The 13358-nt window shown below is 40.9% G+C and overlaps 31 non-coding genes across 31 annotated transcripts; all 31 read right to left on the bottom strand.

The window, feature by feature from the left end:
* Window positions 1-42: 42 nt before the first annotated feature.
* On the bottom strand, window positions 43-115 carry TRNAF-GAA (transfer RNA phenylalanine (anticodon GAA)). Its single transcript has one exon. It is a non-coding gene; the product is annotated as a tRNA-Phe (tRNA).
* Window positions 116-462: 347 nt separating this feature from the next.
* Window positions 463-535, bottom strand: TRNAF-GAA (transfer RNA phenylalanine (anticodon GAA)). The gene has a single exon. It is a non-coding gene; the product is annotated as a tRNA-Phe (tRNA).
* Window positions 536-1150: 615 nt separating this feature from the next.
* On the bottom strand, window positions 1151-1223 carry TRNAF-GAA (transfer RNA phenylalanine (anticodon GAA)). Its single transcript has one exon. It is a non-coding gene; the product is annotated as a tRNA-Phe (tRNA).
* Window positions 1224-1571: 348 nt separating this feature from the next.
* TRNAF-GAA (transfer RNA phenylalanine (anticodon GAA)) lies at window positions 1572-1644 on the bottom strand. Its single transcript has one exon. It is a non-coding gene; the product is annotated as a tRNA-Phe (tRNA).
* Window positions 1645-2259: 615 nt separating this feature from the next.
* Window positions 2260-2332, bottom strand: TRNAF-GAA (transfer RNA phenylalanine (anticodon GAA)). Its single transcript has one exon. It is a non-coding gene; the product is annotated as a tRNA-Phe (tRNA).
* A 347-nt stretch (window positions 2333-2679) lies between these two features.
* On the bottom strand, window positions 2680-2752 carry TRNAF-GAA (transfer RNA phenylalanine (anticodon GAA)). The gene has a single exon. It is a non-coding gene; the product is annotated as a tRNA-Phe (tRNA).
* A 348-nt stretch (window positions 2753-3100) lies between these two features.
* On the bottom strand, window positions 3101-3173 carry TRNAF-GAA (transfer RNA phenylalanine (anticodon GAA)). The gene has a single exon. It is a non-coding gene; the product is annotated as a tRNA-Phe (tRNA).
* Window positions 3174-3520: 347 nt separating this feature from the next.
* TRNAF-GAA (transfer RNA phenylalanine (anticodon GAA)) lies at window positions 3521-3593 on the bottom strand. The gene has a single exon. It is a non-coding gene; the product is annotated as a tRNA-Phe (tRNA).
* A 347-nt stretch (window positions 3594-3940) lies between these two features.
* On the bottom strand, window positions 3941-4013 carry TRNAF-GAA (transfer RNA phenylalanine (anticodon GAA)). Its single transcript has one exon. It is a non-coding gene; the product is annotated as a tRNA-Phe (tRNA).
* Window positions 4014-4361: 348 nt separating this feature from the next.
* On the bottom strand, window positions 4362-4434 carry TRNAF-GAA (transfer RNA phenylalanine (anticodon GAA)). The gene has a single exon. It is a non-coding gene; the product is annotated as a tRNA-Phe (tRNA).
* Window positions 4435-4781: 347 nt separating this feature from the next.
* TRNAF-GAA (transfer RNA phenylalanine (anticodon GAA)) lies at window positions 4782-4854 on the bottom strand. Its single transcript has one exon. It is a non-coding gene; the product is annotated as a tRNA-Phe (tRNA).
* Window positions 4855-5202: 348 nt separating this feature from the next.
* Window positions 5203-5275, bottom strand: TRNAF-GAA (transfer RNA phenylalanine (anticodon GAA)). Its single transcript has one exon. It is a non-coding gene; the product is annotated as a tRNA-Phe (tRNA).
* Window positions 5276-5622: 347 nt separating this feature from the next.
* TRNAF-GAA (transfer RNA phenylalanine (anticodon GAA)) lies at window positions 5623-5695 on the bottom strand. Its single transcript has one exon. It is a non-coding gene; the product is annotated as a tRNA-Phe (tRNA).
* Window positions 5696-6043: 348 nt separating this feature from the next.
* On the bottom strand, window positions 6044-6116 carry TRNAF-GAA (transfer RNA phenylalanine (anticodon GAA)). The gene has a single exon. It is a non-coding gene; the product is annotated as a tRNA-Phe (tRNA).
* A 348-nt stretch (window positions 6117-6464) lies between these two features.
* Window positions 6465-6537, bottom strand: TRNAF-GAA (transfer RNA phenylalanine (anticodon GAA)). The gene has a single exon. It is a non-coding gene; the product is annotated as a tRNA-Phe (tRNA).
* A 347-nt stretch (window positions 6538-6884) lies between these two features.
* Window positions 6885-6957, bottom strand: TRNAF-GAA (transfer RNA phenylalanine (anticodon GAA)). The gene has a single exon. It is a non-coding gene; the product is annotated as a tRNA-Phe (tRNA).
* A 347-nt stretch (window positions 6958-7304) lies between these two features.
* On the bottom strand, window positions 7305-7377 carry TRNAF-GAA (transfer RNA phenylalanine (anticodon GAA)). Its single transcript has one exon. It is a non-coding gene; the product is annotated as a tRNA-Phe (tRNA).
* A 347-nt stretch (window positions 7378-7724) lies between these two features.
* Window positions 7725-7797, bottom strand: TRNAF-GAA (transfer RNA phenylalanine (anticodon GAA)). The gene has a single exon. It is a non-coding gene; the product is annotated as a tRNA-Phe (tRNA).
* A 347-nt stretch (window positions 7798-8144) lies between these two features.
* On the bottom strand, window positions 8145-8217 carry TRNAF-GAA (transfer RNA phenylalanine (anticodon GAA)). Its single transcript has one exon. It is a non-coding gene; the product is annotated as a tRNA-Phe (tRNA).
* Window positions 8218-8564: 347 nt separating this feature from the next.
* On the bottom strand, window positions 8565-8637 carry TRNAF-GAA (transfer RNA phenylalanine (anticodon GAA)). The gene has a single exon. It is a non-coding gene; the product is annotated as a tRNA-Phe (tRNA).
* Window positions 8638-8984: 347 nt separating this feature from the next.
* Window positions 8985-9057, bottom strand: TRNAF-GAA (transfer RNA phenylalanine (anticodon GAA)). The gene has a single exon. It is a non-coding gene; the product is annotated as a tRNA-Phe (tRNA).
* A 347-nt stretch (window positions 9058-9404) lies between these two features.
* Window positions 9405-9477, bottom strand: TRNAF-GAA (transfer RNA phenylalanine (anticodon GAA)). The gene has a single exon. It is a non-coding gene; the product is annotated as a tRNA-Phe (tRNA).
* A 348-nt stretch (window positions 9478-9825) lies between these two features.
* Window positions 9826-9898, bottom strand: TRNAF-GAA (transfer RNA phenylalanine (anticodon GAA)). The gene has a single exon. It is a non-coding gene; the product is annotated as a tRNA-Phe (tRNA).
* A 347-nt stretch (window positions 9899-10245) lies between these two features.
* TRNAF-GAA (transfer RNA phenylalanine (anticodon GAA)) lies at window positions 10246-10318 on the bottom strand. Its single transcript has one exon. It is a non-coding gene; the product is annotated as a tRNA-Phe (tRNA).
* Window positions 10319-10666: 348 nt separating this feature from the next.
* Window positions 10667-10739, bottom strand: TRNAF-GAA (transfer RNA phenylalanine (anticodon GAA)). Its single transcript has one exon. It is a non-coding gene; the product is annotated as a tRNA-Phe (tRNA).
* A 348-nt stretch (window positions 10740-11087) lies between these two features.
* Window positions 11088-11160, bottom strand: TRNAF-GAA (transfer RNA phenylalanine (anticodon GAA)). Its single transcript has one exon. It is a non-coding gene; the product is annotated as a tRNA-Phe (tRNA).
* Window positions 11161-11507: 347 nt separating this feature from the next.
* TRNAF-GAA (transfer RNA phenylalanine (anticodon GAA)) lies at window positions 11508-11580 on the bottom strand. Its single transcript has one exon. It is a non-coding gene; the product is annotated as a tRNA-Phe (tRNA).
* A 347-nt stretch (window positions 11581-11927) lies between these two features.
* TRNAF-GAA (transfer RNA phenylalanine (anticodon GAA)) lies at window positions 11928-12000 on the bottom strand. Its single transcript has one exon. It is a non-coding gene; the product is annotated as a tRNA-Phe (tRNA).
* Window positions 12001-12347: 347 nt separating this feature from the next.
* Window positions 12348-12420, bottom strand: TRNAF-GAA (transfer RNA phenylalanine (anticodon GAA)). Its single transcript has one exon. It is a non-coding gene; the product is annotated as a tRNA-Phe (tRNA).
* Window positions 12421-12767: 347 nt separating this feature from the next.
* Window positions 12768-12840, bottom strand: TRNAF-GAA (transfer RNA phenylalanine (anticodon GAA)). The gene has a single exon. It is a non-coding gene; the product is annotated as a tRNA-Phe (tRNA).
* A 348-nt stretch (window positions 12841-13188) lies between these two features.
* Window positions 13189-13261, bottom strand: TRNAF-GAA (transfer RNA phenylalanine (anticodon GAA)). The gene has a single exon. It is a non-coding gene; the product is annotated as a tRNA-Phe (tRNA).
* Between the last annotated feature and the right edge of the window lie 97 nt (window positions 13262-13358).

Here is a 13358-nt window from a genome sequence, read left to right on the forward strand (position 1 = left end):
TTATTCTGTGACACGATTCATAGTTATAAGAAAAGTAGTACCTGCCAAAACCGGGGATCGAACCAGGGACCTTTAGATCTTCAGTCTAACGCTCTCCCAACTGAGCTATTTCGGCTTATGCACTTTAGATCTTGATATTTTTTGCGACTCCGGATCTTTACAGGCTGTCCTTTCTCACTTTTGGATGGATAAAGAGTTGCCGCAACATAATGTAAAATCGTAACACTTTAATAAAAAGGGAGCTTTTGTTACAATCAGAAATTGTAGATTAAAATAGTACTTTGACCATTAAAACTTACAGCAAGCAAGGAGAGGAAATGTGCTCAGCGGAACCCGACACTCAGCCCTGGGGAATCCAGTGACTAAACATACGGGGAGAAGGGAAGCTTTGAGACACCCCAAAATCCCAAAGAATTTAGATTATTCTGGGACACGATTCATAGTTATAAGAAAAGTAGTACCTGCCGAAACCCGGGATCGAACCAGGGACCTTTAGATCTTCAGTCTAACGCTCTCCCAACTGAGCTATTTCGGCTTATGCACTTTAAGACCTTGATATTTTTTGCGACTCCGGATCTTTACAGGCTGTCCTTTCTCACTTTTGGATGGATAAAGAGTTGTCGCAACATAATGTAAAATCTTAACACTTTAATAAAAAGGGAACTTTTGTTACAATCAGAAATTGTAGATTAAAATAGTACTTTGACCATTAAAACTTACAGCAAGCAAGGAGAGGAAATGTGCTCAGCGGAACCCGACATTCAGCCCTGGGGAATCCAGAGACTAAACATCCGGGGAGAAGGGAAGCTTTGAGACACCCCAAAATTTTTTGCGACTCCGGATCTTTACAGGCTGTCCTTTCTCACTTTTGGATGGATAAAGAGTTGTCGCAACATAATGTAAAATCGTAACACTTTAATAAAAAGGGAGCTTTTGTTACAATCAGAAATTGTAGATTAAAATAGTACTTTGACCATTAAAACTTACAGCAAGCAAGGAGAGGAAATGTGCTCAGCGGAACCCGACATTCAGCCCTGGGGAATCCAGAGACTAAACATCCGGGGAGAAGGGAAGCTTTGAGACACCCCAAAATCCCAAAGAATTTAGATTATTCTGGGACACGATTCATAGTTATTAGAAAAGTAGTACCTGCCGAAACCCGGGATCGAACCAGGGACCTTTAGATCTTCAGTCTAACGCTCTCCCAACTGAGCTATTTCGGCATATGCACTTTAAGATCTTGATATTTTTTGCGACTCCGGATCTTTACAGGCTGTCCTTTCTCACTTTTGGATGGATAAAGAGTTGTCGCAACATAATGTAAAATCGTAACACTTTAATAAAAAGGGAGCTTTTGTTACAATCAGAAATTGTAGATTAAAATAGTACTTTGACCATTAAAACTTACAGCAAGCAAGGAGAGGAAATGTGCTCAGCGGAACCCGACATTCAGCCCTGGGGAATCCAGAGACTAAACATCCGGGGAGAAGGGAAGCTTTGAGACACCCCAAAATCCCAAAGAATTTAGATTATTCTGGGACACGATTCATAGTTATAAGAAAAGTAGTACCTGCCGAAACCCGGGATCAAACCAGGGACCTTTAGATCTTCAGTCTAACGCTCTCCCAACTGAGCTATTTCGACTTATGCACTTTAAGACCTTGATATTTTTTGCGACTCCGGATCTTTACAGGCTGTCCTTTCTCACTTTTGGATGGATAAAGAGTTGTCGCAACATAATGTAAAATCTTAACACTTTAATAAAAAGGGAGCTTTTGTTACAATCAGAAATTGTAGATTAAAATAGTACTTTGACCATTAAAACTTACAGCAAGCAAGGAGAGGAAATGTGCTCAGCGGAACCCGACATTCAGCCCTGGGGAATCCAGAGACTAAACATCCGGGGAGAAGGGAAGCTTTGAGACACCCCAAAATTTTTTGCGACTCCGGATCTTTACAGGCTGTCCTTTCTCACTTTTGGATGGATAAAGAGTTGTCGCAACATAATGTAAAATCGTAACACTTTAATAAAAAGGGAGCTTTTGTTACAATCAGAAATTGTAGATTAAAATAGTACTTTGACCATTAAAACTTACAGCAAGCAAGGAGAGGAAATGTGCTCAGCGGAACCCGACATTCAGCCCTGGGGAATCAAGAGACTAAACATCCGGGGAGAAGGGAAGCTTTGAGACACCCCAAAATCCCAAAGAATTTAGATTATTCTGTGACACGATTCATAGTTATAAGAAAAGTAGTACCTGCCGAAACCCGGGATCGAACCAGGGACCTTTAGATCTTCAGTCTAACGCTCTCCCAACTGAGCTATTTCGGCTTATGCACTTTAGATCTTGATATTTTTTGCGACTCCGGATCTTTACAGGCTGTCCTTTCTCACTTTTGGATGGATAAAGAGTTGCCGCAACATAATGTAAAATCGTAACACTTTAATAAAAAGGGAGCTTTTGTTACAATCAGAAATTGTAGATTAAAATAGTACTTTGACCATTAAAACGTACAGCAAGCAAGGAGAGGAAATGTGCTCAGCGGAACCCGACATTCAGCCCTGGGGAATCCAGAGAGTAAACATCCGGGGAGAAGGGAAGCTTTGAGACACCCCAAAATCCCAAAGAATTTAGATTATTCTGGGACACGATTCATAGTTATTAGAAAAGTAGTACCTGCCGAAACCCGGGATCGAACCAGGGACCTTTAGATCTTCAGTCTAACGCTCTCCCAACTGAGCTATTTCGGCATATGCACTTTAAGATCTTGATATTTTTTGCGACTCTGGATCTTTACAGGCTGTCCTTTCTCACTTTTGGATGGATAAAGAGTTGTCGCAACATAATGTAAAATCGTAACACTTTAATAAAAAGGGAGCTTTTGTTACAATCAGAAATTGTAGATTAAAATAGTACTTTGACCATTAAAACTTACAGCAAGCAAGGAGAGGAAATGTGCTCAGCGGAACCCGACATTCAGCCCTGGGGAATCCAGAGACTAAACATCCGGGGAGAAGGGAAGCTTTGAGACACCCCAAAATCCCAAAGAATTTAGATTATTCTGTGACACGATTCATAGTTATAAGAAAAGTAGTACCTGCCGAAACCCGGGACCGAACCAGGGACCTTTAGATCTTCAGTCTAACGCTCTCCCAACTGAGCTATTTCGGCTTATGCACTTTAGATCTTGATATTTTTTGCGACTCCGGATCTTTACAGGCTGTCCTTTCTCACTTTTGGATGGATAAAGAGTTGTTGCAACATAATGTAAAATCTTAACACTTTAATAAAAAGGGAGCTTTTGTTACAATCAGAAATTGTAGATTAAAATAGTACTTTGACCATTAAAACTTACAGCAAGCAAGGAGAGGAAATGTGCTCAGCGGAACCCGACATTCAGCCCTGGGGAATCCAGAGACTAAACATCCGGGGAGAAGGGAAGCTTTGAGACACCCCAAAATCCCAAAGAATTTAGATTATTCTGTGACACGATTCATAGTTATAAGAAAAGTAGTACCTGCCGAAACCCGGGATCGAACCAGGGACCTTTAGATCTTCAGTCTAACGCTCTCCCAACTGAGCTATTTCGGCTTATGCACTTTAGATCTTGATATTTTTTGCGACTCCGGATCTTTACAGGCTGTCCTTTCTCACTTTTGGATGGATAAAGAGTTGCCGCAACATAATGTAAAATCGTAACACTTTAATAAAAAGGGAGCTTTTGTTACAATCAGAAATTGTAGATTAAAATAGTACTTTGACCATTAAAATGTACAGCAAGCAAGGAGAGGAAATGTGCTCAGCGGAACTCGACATTCAGCCCTGGGGAATCCAGTGACTAAACATCCGGGGAGAAGGGAAGCTTTGAGACACCCCAAAATCCCAAAGAATTTAGATTATTCTGGGACACGATTCATAGTTATTAGAAAAGTAGTACCTGCCGAAACCCGGGATCGAACCACGGACCTTTAGATCTTCAGTCTAACGCTCTCCAAACTGAGCTATTTCGGCTTATGCACTTTAAGATCTTGATATTTTTTGCGACTCCGGATCTTTACAGGCTGTCCTTTCTCACTTTTGGATGGATAAAGAGTTGTCGCAACATAATGTAAAATCTTAACACTTTAATAAAAAGGGAGCTTTTGTTACAATCAGAAATTGTAGGTTAAAATAGTACTTTGACCATTAAAACTTACAGCAAGCAAGGAGAGGAAATGTGCTCAGCGGAACCCGACATTCAGCCCTGGGGAATCCAGAGACTAAACATCCGGGGAGAAGGGAAGCTTTGAGACACCCCAAAATCCCAAAGAATTTAGATTATTCTGTGACACGATTCATAGTTATAAGAAAAGTAGTACCTGCCGAAACCCGGGATCGAACCAGGGACCTTTAGATCTTCAGTCTAACGCTCTCCCAACTGAGCTATTTCGGCTTATGCACTTTAGATCTTGATATTTTTTGCGACTCCGGATCTTTACAGGCTGTCCTTTCTCACTTTTGGATGGATAAAGAGTTGCCGCAACATAATGTAAAATCGTAACACTTTAATAAAAAGGGAGCTTTTGTTACAATCAGAAATTGTAGATTAAAATAGTACTTTGACCATTAAAATGTACAGCAAGCAAGGAGAGGAAATGTGCTCAGCGGAACCCGACATTCAGCCCTGGGGAATCCAGTGACTAAACATCCGGGGAGAAGGGAAGCTTTGAGACACCCCAAAATCCCAAAGAATTTAGATTATTCTGGGACACGATTCATAGTTATTAGAAAAGTAGTACCTGCCGAAACCCGGGATCGAACCAGGGACCTTTAGATCTTCAGTCTAACGCTCTCCCAACTGAGCTATTTCAGCTTATGCACTTTAAGATCTTGATATTTTTTGCGACTCCGGATCTTTACAGGCTGTCCTTTCTCACTTTTGGATGGATAAAGAGTTGTCGCAACATAATGTAAAATCGTAACACTTTAATAAAAAGGGAGCTTTTGTTACAATCAGAAATTGTAGGTTAAAATAGTACTTTGACCATTAAAACTTACAGCAAGCAAGGAGAGGAAATGTGCTCAGCGGAACCCGACATTCAGCCCTGGGGAATCCAGAGACTAAACATCCGGGGAGAAGGGAAGCTTTGAGACACCCCAAAATCCCAAAGAATTTAGATTATTCTGTGACACTATTCATAGTTATAAGAAAAGTAGTACCTGCCGAAACCCAGGATCGAACCAGGGACCTTTAGATCTTCAGTCTAACGCTCTCCCAACTGAGCTATTTCGGCTTATGCACTTTAGATCTTGATATTTTTTGCGACTCCGGATCTTTACAGGCTGTCCTTTCTCACTTTTGGATGGATAAAGAGTTGCCGCAACATAATGTAAAATCGTAACACTTTAATAAAAAGGGAGCTTTTGTTACAATCAGAAATTGTAGATTAAAATAGTACTTTGACCATTAAAACTTACAGCAAGCAAGGAGAGGAAATGTGCTCAGCGGAACCCGACATTCAGCCCTGGGGAATCCAGAGACTAAACATCCGGGGAGAAGGGAAGCTTTGAGACACCCCAAAATCCCAAAGAATTTAGATTATTCTGTGACACGATTCATAGTTATAAGAAAAGTAGTACCTGCCGAAACCCAGGATTGAACCAGGGACCTGTAGATCTTCAGTCTAACGCTCTCCCAACTGAGCTATTTCGGCTTATGCACTTTAAGATCTTGATATTTTTTGCGACTCCGGATCTTTACAGGCTGTCCTTTCTCACTTTTGGATGGATAAAGAGTTGTCGCAACATAATGTAAAATCTTAACACTTTAATAAAAAGGGAGCTTTTGTTACAATCAGAAATTGTAGATTAAAATAGTACTTTGACCATTAAAACTTACAGCAAGCAAGGAGAGGAAATGTGCTCAGCAGAACCCGACATTCAGCCCTGGGGAATCCAGTGACTAAACATCCGGGGAGAAGGGAAGCTTTGAGACACCCCAAAATCCCAAAGAATTTAGATTATTCTGGGACACGATTCATAGTTATTAGAAAAGTAGTACCTGCCGAAACCCGGGATCGAACCAGGGACCTTTAGATCTTCAGTCTAACGCTCTCCCAACTGAGCTATTTCGGCTTATGCACTTTAAGATCTTGATATTTTTTGCGACTCCGGATCTTTACAGGCTGTCCTTTCTCACTTTTGGATGGATAAAGAGTTGTCGCAACATAATGTAAAATCGTAACACTTTAATAAAAAGGGAGCTTTTGTTACAATCAGAAATTGTAGGTTAAAATAGTACTTTGACCATTAAAACTTACAGCAAGCAAGGAGAGGAAATGTGCTCAGCGGAACCCGACATTCAGCCCTGGGGAATCCAGAGACTAAACATCCGGGGAGAAGGGAAGCTTTGAGACACCCCAAAATCCCAAAGAATTTAGATTATTCTGTGACACTATTCATAGTTATAAGAAAAGTAGTACCTGCCGAAACCCAGGATCGAACCAGGGACCTTTAGATCTTCAGTCTAACGCTCTCCCAACTGAGCTATTTCGGCTTATGCACTTTAGATCTTGATATTTTTTGCGACTCCGGATCTTTACAGGCTGTCCTTTCTCACTTTTGGATGGATAAAGAGTTGTTGCAACATAATGTAAAATCTTAACACTTTAATAAAAAGGGAGCTTTTGTTACAATCAGAAATTGTAGATTAAAATAGTACTTTGACCATTAAAACTTACAGCAAGCAAGGAGAGGAAATGTGCTCAGCGGAACCCGACATTCAGCCCTGGGGAATCCAGAGACTAAACATCCGGGGAGAAGGGAAGCTTTGAGACACCCCAAAATCCCAAAGAATTTAGATTATTCTGTGACACGATTCATAGTTATAAGAAAAGTAGTACCTGCCGAAACCCGGGATCGAACCAGGGACCTTTAGATCTTCAGTCTAACGCTCTCCCAACTGAGCTATTTCGGCTTATGCACTTTAGATCTTGATATTTTTTGCGACTCCGGATCTTTACAGGCTGTCCTTTCTCACTTTTGGATGGATAAAGAGTTGTTGCAACATAATGTAAAATCTTAACACTTTAATAAAAAGGGAGCTTTTGTTACAATCAGAAATTGTAGATTAAAATAGTACTTTGACCATTACAACTTACAGCAAGCAAGGAGAGGAAATGTGCTCAGCGGAACCCGACATTCAGCCCTGGGGAATCCAGAGACTAAACATCCGGGGAGAAGGGAAGCTTTGAGACACCCCAAAATCCCAAAGAATTTAGATTATTCTGTGACACGATTCATAGTTATAAGAAAAGTAGTACCTGCCGAAACCCGGGATCGAACCAGGGACCTTTAGATCTTCAGTCTAACGCTCTCCCAACTGAGCTATTTCGGCTTATGCACTTTAGATCTTGATATTTTTTGCGACTCCGGATCTTTACAGGCTGTCCTTTCTCACTTTTGGATGGATAAAGAGTTGCCGCAACATAATGTAAAATCGTAACACTTTAATAAAAAGGGAGCTTTTGTTACAATCAGAAATTGTAGATTAAAATAGTACTTTGACCATTAAAATGTACAGCAAGCAAGGAGAGGAAATGTGCTCAGCGGAACCCGACATTCAGCCCTGGGGAATCCAGTGACTAAACATCCGGGGAGAAGGGAAGCTTTGAGACACCCCAAAATCCCAAAGAATTTAGATTATTCTGTGACACTATTCATAGTTATAAGAAAAGTAGTACCTGCCGAAACCCAGGATCGAACCAGGGACCTTTAGATCTTCAGTCTAATGCTCTCCCAACTGAGCTATTTCGGCTTATGCACTTTAGATCTTGATATTTTTTGCGACTCCGGATCTTTACAGGCTGTCCTTTCTCACTTTTGGATGGATAAAGAGTTGCCGCAACATAATGTAAAATCGTAACACTTTAATAAAAAGGGAGCTTTTGTTACAATCAGAAATTGTAGATTAAAATAGTACTTTGACCATTAAAATGTACAGCAAGCAAGGAGAGGAAATGTGCTCAGCGGAACCCGACATTCAGCCCTGGGGAATCCAGAGACTAAACATCCGGGGAGAAGGGAAGCTTTGAGACACCCCAAAATCCCAAAGAATTTAGATTATTCTGTGACACGATTCATAGTTATAAGAAAAGTAGTACCTGCCGAAACCCGGGATTGAACCAGGGACCTTTAGATCTTCAGTCTAACGCTCTCCCAACTGAGCTATTTCGGCTTATGCACTTTAGATCTTGATATTTTTTGCGACTCCGGATCTTTACAGGCTGTCCTTTCTCACTTTTGGATGGATAAAGAGTTGCCGCAACATAATGTAAAATCGTAACACTTTAATAAAAAGGGAGCTTTTGTTACAATCAGAAATTGTAGATTAAAATAGTACTTTGACCATTAAAACGTACAGCAAGCAAGGAGAGGAAATGTGCTCAGCGGAACCCGACATTCAGCCCTGGGGAATCCAGAGACTAAACATCCGGGGAGAAGGGAAGCTTTGAGACACCCCAAAATCCCAAAGAATTTAGATTATTCTGGGACACGATTCATAGTTATAAGAAAAGTAGTACCTGCCGAAACCCAGGATCGAACCAGGGACCTTTAGATCTTCAGTCTAATGCTCTCCCAACTGAGCTATTTCGGCTTATGCACTTTAGATCTTGATATTTTTTGCGACTCCGGATCTTTACAGGCTGTCCTTTCTCACTTTTGGATGGATAAAGAGTTGCCGCAACATAATGTAAAATCGTAACACTTTAATAAAAAGGGAGCTTTTGTTACAATCAGAAATTGTAGATTAAAATAGTACTTTGACCATTAAAACTTACAGCAAGCAAGGAGAGGAAATGTGCTCAGCGGAACCCGACATTCAGCCCTGGGGAATCCAGAGACTAAACATCCGGGGAGAAGGGAAGCTTTGAGACACCCCAAAATCCCAAAGAATTTAGATTATTCTGTGACACGATTCATAGTTATAAGAAAAGTAGTACCTGCCGAAACCCGGGATTGAACCAGGGACCTTTAGATCTTCAGTCTAACGCTCTCCCAACTGAGCTATTTCGGCTTATGCACTTTAGATCTTGATATTTTTTGCGACTCCGGATCTTTACAGGCTGTCCTTTCTCACTTTTGGATGGATAAAGAGTTGCCGCAACATAATGTAAAATCGTAACACTTTAATAAAAAGGGAGCTTTTGTTACAATCAGAAATTGTAGATTAAAATAGTACTTTGACCATTAAAACGTACAGCAAGCAAGGAGAGGAAATGTGCTCAGCGGAACCCGACATTCAGCCCTGGGGAATCCAGTGACTAAACATCCGGGGAGAAGGGAAGCTTTGAGACACCCCAAAATCCCAAAGAATTTAGATTATTCTGGGACACGATTCATAGTTATTAGAAAAGTAGTACCTGCTGAAACCCAGGATCGAACCAGGGACCTGTAGATCTTCAGTCTAACGCTCTCCCAACTGAGCTATTTCGGCTTATGCACTTTAAGATCTTGATATTTTTTGCGACTCCGGATCTTTACAGGCTGTCCTTTCTCACTTTTGGATGGATAAAGAGTTGTCGCAACATAATGTAAAATCTTAACACTTTAATAAAAAGGGAGCTTTTGTTACAATCAGAAATTGTAGATTAAAATAGTACTTTGACCATTAAAACTTACAGCAAGCAAGGAGAGGAAATGTGCTCAGCGGAACCCGACATTCAGCCCTGGGGAATCCAGAGACTAAACATCCGGGGAGAAGGGAAGCTTTGAGACACCCCAAAATCCCAAAGAATTTAGATTATTCTGTGACACGATTCATAGTTATAAGAAAAGTAGTACCTGCCGAAACCCGGGATTGAACCAGGGACCTTTAGATCTTCAGTCTAACGCTCTCCCAACTGAGCTATTTCGGCTTATGCACTTTAGATCTTGATATTTTTTGCGACTCCGGATCTTTACAGGCTGTCCTTTCTCACTTTTGGATGGATAAAGAGTTGCCGCAACATAATGTAAAATCGTAACACTTTAATAAAAAGGGAGCTTTTGTTACAATCAGAAATTGTAGATTAAAATAGTACTTTGACCATTAAAACGTACAGCAAGCAAGGAGAGGAAATGTGCTCAGCGGAACCCGACATTCAGCCCTGGGGAATCCAGTGACTAAACATCCGGGGAGAAGGGAAGCTTTGAGACACCCCAAAATCCCAAAGAATTTAGATTATTCTGGGACACGATTCATAGTTATTAGAAAAGTAGTACCTGCTGAAACCCAGGATCGAACCAGGGACCTGTAGATCTTCAGTCTAACGCTCTCCCAACTGAGCTATTTCGGCTTATGCACTTTAAGATCTTGATATTTTTTGCGACTCCGGATCTTTACAGGCTGTCCTTTCTCACTTTTGGATGGATAAAGAGTTGTCGCAACATAATGTAAAATCTTAACACTTTAATAAAAAGGGAGCTTTTGTTACAATCAGAAATTGTAGATTAAAATAGTACTTTGACCATTAAAACTTACAGCAAGCAAGGAGAGGAAATGTGCTCAGCAGAACCCGACATTCAGCCCTGGGGAATCCAGTGACTAAACATCCGGGGAGAAGGGAAGCTTTGAGACACCCCAAAATCCCAAAGAATTTAGATTATTCTGGGACACGATTCATAGTTATTAGAAAAGTAGTACCTGCCGAAACCCGGGATCGAACCAGGGACCTTTAGATCTTCAGTCTAACGCTCTCCCAACTGAGCTATTTCGGCTTATGCACTTTAAGATCTTGATATTTTTTGCGACTCCGGATCTTTACAGGCTGTCCTTTCTCACTTTTGGATGGATAAAGAGTTGTCGCAACATAATGTAAAATCGTAACACTTTAATAAAAAGGGAGCTTTTGTTACAATCAGAAATTGTAGGTTAAAATAGTACTTTGACCATTAAAACTTACAGCAAGCAAGGAGAGGAAATGTGCTCAGCGGAACCCGACATTCAGCCCTGGGGAATCCAGAGACTAAACATCCGGGGAGAAGGGAAGCTTTGAGACACCCCAAAATCCCAAAGAATTTAGATTATTCTGTGACACTATTCATAGTTATAAGAAAAGTAGTACCTGCCGAAACCCAGGATCGAACCAGGGACCTTTAGATCTTCAGTCTAACGCTCTCCCAACTGAGCTATTTCGGCTTATGCACTTTAGATCTTGATATTTTTTGCGACTCCGGATCTTTACAGGCTGTCCTTTCTCACTTTTGGATGGATAAAGAGTTGCCGCAACATAATGTAAAATCGTAACACTTTAATAAAAAGGGAGCTTTTGTTACAATCAGAAATTGTAGATTAAAATAGTACTTTGACCATTAAAACTTACAGCAAGCAAGGAGAGGAAATGTGCTCAGCGGAACCCGACATTCAGCCCTGGGGAATCCAGAGACTAAACATCCGGGGAGAAGGGAAGCTTTGAGACACCCCAAAATCCCAAAGAATTTAGATTATTCTGTGACACGATTCATAGTTATAAGAAAAGTAGTACCTGCCGAAACCCGGGATTGAACCAGGGACCTTTAGATCTTCAGTCTAACGCTCTCCCAACTGAGCTATTTCGGCTTATGCACTTTAGATCTTGATATTTTTTGCGACTCCGGATCTTTACAGGCTGTCCTTTCTCACTTTTGGATGGATAAAGAGTTGTCGCAACATAATGTAAAATCTTAACACTTTAATAAAAAGGGAGCTTTTGTTACAATCAGAAATTGTAGATTAAAATAGTACTTTGACCATTAAAACTTACAGCAAGCAAGGAGAGGAAATGTGCTCAGCAGAACCCGACATTCAGCCCTGGGGAATCCAGAGACTAAACATCCGGGGAGAAGGGAAGCTTTGAGACACCCCAAAATCCCAAAGAATTTAGATTATTCTGTGACACTATTCATAGTTATAAGAAAAGTAGTACCTGCCGAAACCCGGGATTGAACCAGGGACCTTTAGATCTTCAGTCTAACGCTCTCCCAACTGAGCTATTTCGGCTTATGCACTTTAGATCTTGATATTTTTTGCGACTCCGGATCTTTACAGGCTGTCCTTTCTCACTTTTGGATGGATAAAGAGTTGCCGCAACATAATGTAAAATCGTAACACTTTAATAAAAAGGGAGCTTTTGTTACAATCAGAAATTGTAGATTAAAATAGTACTTTGACCATTAAAACGTACAGCAAGCAAGGAGAGGAAATGTGCTCAGCGGAACCCGACATTCAGCCCTGGGGAATCCAGAGACTAAACATCCGGGGAGAAGGGAAGCTTTGAGACACCCCAAAATCCCAAAGAATTTAGATTATTCTGTGACACGATTCATAGTTATAAGAAAAGTAGTACCTGCCGAAACCCGGGATAGAACCAGGGACCTTTAGATCTTCAGTCTAACGCTCTCCCAACTGAGCTATTTCGGCTTATGCACTTTAGATCTTGATATTTTTTGCGACTCCGGATCTTTACAGGCTGTCCTTTCTCACTTTTGGATGGATAAAGAGTTGCCGCAACATAATGTAAAATCGTAACACTTTAATAAAAAGGGAGCTTTTGTTACAATCAGAAATTGTAGATTAAAATAGTACTTTGACCATTAAAACGTACAGCAAGCAAGGAGAGGAAATGTGCTCAGCGGAACCCGACATTCAGCCCTGGGGAATCCAGTGACTAAACATCCGGGGAGAAGGGAAGCTTTGAGACACCCCAAAATCCCAAAGAATTTAGATTATTCTGGGACACGATTCATAGTTATTAGAAAAGTAGTACCTGCCGAAACCCAGGATCGAACCAGGGACCTGTAGATCTTCAGTCTAACGCTCTCCCAACTGAGCTATTTCGGCTTATGCACTTTAAGATCTTGATATTTTTTGCGACTCCGGATCTTTACAGGCTGTCCTTTCTCACTTTTGGATGGATAAAGAGTTGTCGCAACATAATGTAAAATCTTAACACTTTAATAAAAAGGGAGCTTTTGTTACAATCAGAAATTGTAGATTAAAATAGTACTTTGACCATTAAAACTTACAGCAAGCAAGGAGAGGAAATGTGCTCAGCAGAACCCGACATTCAGCCCTGGGGAATCCAGAGACTAAACATCCGGGGAGAAGGGAAGCTTTGAGACACCCCAAAATCCCAAAGAATTTAGATTATTCTGTGACACTATTCATAGTTATAAGAAAAGTAGTACCTGCCGAAACCCGGGATTGAACCAGGGACCTTTAGATCTTCAGTCTAACGCTCTCCCAACTGAGCTATTTCGGCTTATGCACTTTAGATCTTGATATTTTTTGCGACTCCGGATCTTTACAGGCTGTCCTTTCTCACTTTTGGATGGATAAAGAGTTGCCGCAACATAATG

Source organism: Rhinoderma darwinii, unplaced genomic scaffold (genome assembly GCF_050947455.1).
Source record: "Rhinoderma darwinii isolate aRhiDar2 unplaced genomic scaffold, aRhiDar2.hap1 Scaffold_443, whole genome shotgun sequence".
NCBI classification, from domain to species: domain Eukaryota; kingdom Metazoa; phylum Chordata; class Amphibia; order Anura; family Rhinodermatidae; genus Rhinoderma; species Rhinoderma darwinii.